Genomic DNA, 7,161 nt, shown 5'->3' with positions numbered 1-7,161 from the left:
TCATGGAGTTCATGGTATGACTCATAACTGATTCATCTATCATCTCTTTGTGTTTATAAGTCGTATATAATTAAGATTGAAAAGACAGTCGAATCGATGATTCTATTCTAAGCCCACATCCAAACAAGGAAAAGGATTTAAAGCGGAATTACCAACCCTAAGTCCGTAGAATCTTAATTATATAGGGCTCCAATATATACACTTAGTAATCATAGATTCACTAGTATGGGTCCATAGTCTCTACTTGAGTGGGGTGATTAACTTGGGTGAGATGGCATTTACCACAACCCTTTTCCGCAACTACTACACTTAGGTTGATTTTTGAACTCGGGTTACCGTATGGATGGTATTCCCAGGAGATCTTCTCGGAATATATCGAGAAGGTTACGGGCTTTTTCAACATCCATGATGTCTTTCTCTTCTTGTTTCTTATCCACAGCACAGGCTAGGACGGCGTGGTGCCTCCTGTGTAGGTACTTCTGAGTCTTGTTGCAAAAGGTGAGTCGGGGGATTGTGTCCGGTTTGTCGTTATAGACAACGAGGGTTCTATTACTCGATGGGTTTAGGCGAATGGACTTTTCGTAATATATGATATCGGTATGGTGAGGAAACTAACTAATACGTTGTTAAAATGAAAATGTCGTAAATTTTTATTGTGACCGGTTTTAGTATGATTTGAATGAATTGGTTGATTTAGTGTTAGAGTGCACCCTATGTACACGTCTCTAGTGCTTTTGATTATTCCAATTCTACTGTAAATATTTCGTTTAAGTTTTTGAGGTTTTTGGTTGAGAAATTGATTAAATCTACGACTCACAATACTCCTCTCCGCGTTGCTATTATATAGTATCCATGCATATGTGATATCCGGAATGAACGTACCGGAATCTCAACGGGGTCTATTACTGCTTTCCCACACTCTGTTGCTAAAACACTTCCGATGCTCTTGACATCTTTGTTTTTAGTCTCCGGGAACTCCTTTATGAAATGCCCTACTTCTCCACATCTGTAGCAAGTCCGACTCATCCCAGCTTTTGTGTTCTGGTTGGTCTGTTGAGCCGGCACCCTACAGAACTTTGTGGTATGCCCCTTTTTCATTATAGTTCTTGCAATGCATTTCCCTGCACTTTCCTTTGTGATGAAAGCTACACTTGGTGCATTTTGGCAGGTTTCCAACATATGGTCTTGTTGGCACTGAGGTAGTAGGGATGGTGGTGGTATGGAATGTCACTGTTTGTTGTACAAGTTGAGGTATCGTGGATTGGTGAATAATAAAATCCAACCACTGAAAGAGACTTAGAAATGTCTCCGTATCTAACTTGCTATGGTCCAATGACTTAACTAAAGCAGGTTTCAGATAGACTCCAATGAGAGTATGATAAGAGTACTTGAATGATGGAAATGACACAAAAGTTAGCCGGCGGTCAATATCTTGGATATTTACGGCGTAAAGGTTCAGGAAAATGGCCTTGTAAAGGTCTTACATCATATACACAGGAGATAGTTCCTGACAGTATAAAGACCTAACTAAAGTACTTACGATACAAGATAATTTCATAGAAAGTGCCACATCAGGCATAGACAGAAGAATACGATTCCTCTTTTTGTAAGGGATATAAAGTAAAGCGTCTACTACTGGTGACGGTAATTCCTCTGGTGAATTCTTAGTTCAACCAATTGACGTTCCATGTCAAGTAGGTGTCTCTATTACACCCTCTGGCGTACTTGGAGCTCTATGACTTTGGCTCGGGTTTTCAGCTAGTGTTTGCAGCAGGTTCTCATGGTTTCTTTCTGATCTCTTGTGAGCATCTTCTAGATGAGTGGTGTGGAGGGTATTCATTCTTGCATCGGTGACAACTTCGGCAATCTGATGTTGGGCTGTCCTGCCTTGAATCTCATTTTGGGCCACTCTGCGGACCATGAGTGGCAAGATTCTACCTGCTGAGCCCCCATTGCTCAGGTCGTAAAAGTTTCGGTCGCCAAATAATGGCATGGGCTGATCTTGTTCTTGGCTTCATGTTTCCAAGCATTCCACCGAATCAGGCGTCGGGCCATGAAGAGCTGGACGAGGGTTAGGAATTGGAATGGGAGTTGCTCGAGGTAGGTTCTCAACCTCTAGTTCGGAATTAGCATCGGCTGAAAGGTTTTCATCATGATGATCATCCAAAGGGATAGGATGATCATTCTCTGGTTCTTCTCCAAACCAACCAGCTATGACTTCATTCGGAAGATACTGGTTGTCAAGGGGATGGAGCCCAACTATGATTTCTATGCGAGAATTTAGGGTAAGTGGATAATTATTAGACGAACTATCTAGATAATTATTTAGAAAACCCTCATTAGTTACATCACTATTTGTGAAGTGCATACCAGCTATGTGTAATCTAAACAGGATAGACCTTCGAATAAGTGACCTTATTTCCAAATTCACACAGAATAGGGGTAAGGCAAAATTATCGCTGATTCTAAGTCTATAACATCCTAATTACATGTAGCCTTAGTGTATCCACTTAGCAACTATCAACTTAGTAATGAGGATCCCGTTTTAATTCTCAAGTATAAAGTACTTATAGTAACACCAAATACTCCTATAGTATTTTAATTTTTATGTTATGTTCTATTGTTCTCATTGTGGTAGGGTTGGTAAGATTTTAGCATTGTTGCGACTACACATTTAAACTTAGGCACATGCTAGTCAACCCTCGGATAATATAGGCGATCAGGCTATATCTTCCCAGTTTTGACCATATGTCTCTAAGCCCACTTGTGTTGCCCAACAATCGTAATTCTTTTGTACTGTCCTAGTGACACTGATTTTAGTATGAATGCAGCACGTATACTTACTTAAATATTTTATTATTTAAAGTATAAACTCTAAATCAGAGTATTTTTAATCCCATTGTATTTATAGTTAGTATATCTTTTATGGGTTGATATACTCAATTCACTATAAACAATGCTCTGATACCAATCTGTCACACCCCCAAACCAGAACGGCGGAAACGTTCGGGGGCGGAGGACGTCATATTCAGTATCATAACAGTTCATAGAAAGGAAAGTACACACCACCATATATATTAAAGTTTCCAAAATGTTTACATAATCGTATTCGTTACTTGTTCAAAAGATAAATACAAAAACATCCTTCAAAAGAAGTAATTAACGTCAGCACGTTAATCCCCAAAAGTTGATTTCCAAATCTGCTTAGCGGTTCCCTGAGAATACAAGTTATTTCAAAGAAAAAGTGTCAACAATTAAGTTGGTGAGTTCATAAGTAGTGTTTTGAGAAAATGTACGCCATTCGAAAGTTCGTGTATGTTTTCCAGAAAACGCACTGTTTCAAATGTAAGGAGTTATGATTTGTTGTGTTGAAAATGAATGTATTAGATCCAGAAAATCTCATATTTTCCCTAATGGTTGAGGTATGATTTGTTGTGTTTTCCAAGAAAAACCCTTATTTTCTTATAAAAGTATGAAATGCATATGAATGTTCATGTTATAAGTTGCAACTAATTGTACCGAGAAAATCCCTTATTTTCCTATTAGTTGTTTGGTTTGTATACAGGAAAAACCCTTATTTTCCTGACATAACTGGCAGTCTCTAAGACCGAAAATCGCAAGCAACCGACGTGCTCGAAAGGTGTGGCATAGTTTTATATAATAAAGCTATACGAAGATCGCATTTGTTAGATGAAGAATAGTTTTAATAGCTACTCTTTCACAAAAGCATAATACCATAATAATTGTATATCCGATGAGTTTTATAACCATACTAAACATAATATGCCTGTAGCGACGTTCTTCAGGCGTCGTAGCGTTATGACAACTGTCACCCCAAAAGACGGACTGTAGCTAACAGTCAGGGCGCGGGATCATGACTTCCCGTATAGATCTATACACATTTGACACGTTCTCCGAACGGGAGACTCTGGTTATAGACAGGACTTGTAGCGATACCTTTTATCAAAAAGGCAGTGTTTGAAGATGTACACGTCTCATGGATTCTCAACTAAGTCTGTATTAAAGTAGTAGTTTTGTATGCAAAGTTTATCCTTTTTCACAATGTTTGACAAAGCATAAATCATAAGTTTTTAGAATGTATAAAACGGTTTAGCAACGAAGAATACTTTGGAATTTCTAAATACTTTGTATAAATCTAGTGCATGCGAAGTATGACAAGAGTTTTCACATAGTAGTAATAAATCACAAGTGATTCATTTGATAAAAACGAGTAAAGTTAAATTTTTGGTGTAGAAGACAAGTTTGTAAACAAAACATATATATGTATATGGTTATATATATGTATAAGTTTTAAAGGATGATTTGGCATGTTTCGTAATTGTTGTTCATATTCTTACGTTTTTATTAGAAACTTTGCATGAAATAATCCTTAAGTTTGATACTAAAGACCTTTTTGTACTTATCACTTTTGTTACAAAAGGTAATTAAACATATTTAAATGATTGTGTTTTAACTTCCTTAATGTATAAACATTGCTAAAAAATGTTAGAAGGTGTTAATAAATGTATAAACCACTTTTGACAGTTTTGCCCTTTACTGTCCCTGTTTTTAGAAAACTCATAGAAAAATCCTTGTAAGTCAAAAACTGAATCCGTCACCTCTGAGAGTTTATAAAATGAGTCTACTTTGTTCCAAATTTTTATTATGATTTTTAGTGGTCTCAAACTAGTGTGAAAATGAACATCTTCACAGACTGGTCCGAAATCACTTCTGAAATGACAGGCAGTTTTATAAAAATCGCCATAAATTGTAGAAAAATCGTATGAACGCGTGCGAGTAGTCATTAGAAAGGTATAAACTTGAACTATTTGCATATTGTACAGTTTTGAAAGATATTAAGTTTAAGATGGTCAAAACAGTCCGTGAACAGGACTCAACTTTTCTGTAGAAAGCTGTCATTTAAATTTAAGTTATGTTTAGTGTTCTAACTTGTATTCCCCCCCTTAAAACTTGAATAAAACATGTAAATGTAGGGGTATGAACTCACCTTATGTGAATACTTGAAGAATGGAAAGTTGAAGATGAACTTTTGGTTGTTGGTTTGATGCTCCAAAACAGCCACTCTTTTGGCTATGTTGCTGTCACGAAAATTTCACAGCAAAAGTGCAAGAAAAAGGGTAGTTTACTCACTGTTTTGAATCAATAATTTTGAGTATCAAAACAAGTAACTTCCAGGGGTATTTGGTGGTAAAAATATCAAGCAAAAGGAAGGTGTAGATGGGTGAAATGGTGGCTGAAACACAAAAGGGACAGCAACTCTTTAGTTCATGGTTTTGATGGCTTTGGAAGGAAGTTCTTGTGCTTGAAAATGAGATGAAGGTTGAGAGTAATTACTTGGAGTATTGGCTGGTCAAATGAGGGTAAAATGAAGAGGAAATTTCGTGGTTATGAAGGAGGAAAGGGTGGAAGAGGATAAGGGGACAAAACCTAGACTAGCTTGTGATGGGATGTGAGTTTAAGTGATGTGATCTTGTCTAGCCACTTGCTTGGGTGGTTGTTTAGAGATAGAGTTAGTTAACTAACTAACTACTAGTTATTTAGTTAGTTAGGAGTTCTAGTTAAGGAGAGGGAAGGTCTTAATCTCGAAAATTAGAAGAGGGATTAATAAACATTCTTAGTAAAATGTCTTAAGTGATTAAGCACTTATTAGTTAAGTTGGCACTTATCTCCACCAATTCTCTTATCTTAATTGATTTAGACATCATAAAACTTACATGAAATCATTTTAATTCATGACTTATAACTAGTCATTCACTAGATAATAATACATATATACAAATACATACATGTATACTTAGTATAAAATAACAATGTAGTTTTTGTGTATTTGAACTTTAATGTTTATGTTTTATTCTTTTTATTCAAAAACACTTAAATACATTTTAATTATACCTTATAATAATTCATTTTATATTTTAATTTATTTAAATATAAAATTTATTGAGCAATGTATAATTTCGTGACATTTAACCGGTTAACCATATCGTTAAACACGTTTTGTCACTTTGGTTCGTATATTTGTCAAATTTAGATCCTTCACATCTATTAAGCAAACGTTTTACATAGAACCTAACTTACTTATCAAATAGAGACATGTTGATACAAAAATTAAGTTTGTTGCGTTTAAATGATGTTATATGCTAATTTCACAAACTGGTGATGGTTCGTAGTCATACACCATAACGGAATTATCATTAGTTACTTGTTTTATATTTCACAATAACTTATTTAAATAAAAGAGGTTAAATTCCTTCAACCATTCTTAATAAAATACTCATATTGCTTAATAATCAAAAGATAGCATCGTACGATCGTTCCTATTTTTACCAATTGTTACAATTTGAGCATGGGACAACTATTGTTTTAAATTCAAGAATAAAGTTGATAGCTGAAACAATATACAATGAATAATGTGTAATCATATGGTGATAAATAAAAGATGTTTTATTTATGTTCATAGGTTTTGATACCATATTTGATTTAATTATTCTTGTGTTTCATTTTGCGTGTTTTGACTTCCAGAATAAACTAGGTCATTGTTCTGGATGACTAAGTTATTCAAACCATCCACAGTTGGTCATATGTTGGAAGTAGATCTGAATTAAGACTGTCATGGGTTGGCTTGTAGAGGTCTAATATGTTGGACAAAGGGCTACAACACTCATGAGTGCTCATAAGTTATGAGTATTGGATTCCACCCGCGCTCATTGGAATCACTTCATGGATTTTATCACGAGTGATCATGAGACGATAATATCTTATATTCTTCACACTTAGAGATATGAGTTGTTACTATGAGTTAGTTGTACATTGATTGCACGAAAACGCATTCGATAACTCAGTGTTATAAAACGTGCCTTTGTGTATGATTCAACGAGTAGTAGAACAAGCCATATGAGTCAAAGTTTATCCATTCATTTTACCTTCAGGATAAAAGCGATATCTGTGGGCCCCTCGATGATTTGATGATGACAAATGGAAATGCTCGGCCGAGCCATGACTGATTTGATTTGTTCAAGTAGTCAGTCGTCATAAATCGGAAATCAGGAAACAACAAATGGATAGAGAGAATGATTATAATCCATCTCTCAGTCCATATGATATCTAGAATGGAGGAATATACGATCCCTTATCTAATGG

At 35.6% G+C, this 7,161-nt stretch overlaps 1 long non-coding RNA gene across 1 annotated transcript; it reads right to left on the bottom strand.

Moving 5' to 3' along the window:
• Positions 1–3,049: 3,049 nt before the first annotated feature.
• On the bottom strand, positions 3,050–5,525 carry LOC128126634 (uncharacterized). Its single transcript, XR_008224602.1, has 2 exons — positions 5,009–5,525; positions 3,050–3,215 (listed from the first exon to the last, which is right to left on the bottom strand). It is a non-coding gene; the product is annotated as an uncharacterized LOC128126634 (long non-coding RNA).
• Positions 5,526–7,161: the final 1,636 nt, after the last annotated feature.

This window comes from Lactuca sativa, chromosome 6, assembly GCF_002870075.4.
Source record: "Lactuca sativa cultivar Salinas chromosome 6, Lsat_Salinas_v11, whole genome shotgun sequence".
Taxonomy (NCBI): domain Eukaryota; kingdom Viridiplantae; phylum Streptophyta; class Magnoliopsida; order Asterales; family Asteraceae; genus Lactuca; species Lactuca sativa.
This window is presented reverse-complemented; position numbering and strand designations above follow the sequence as displayed.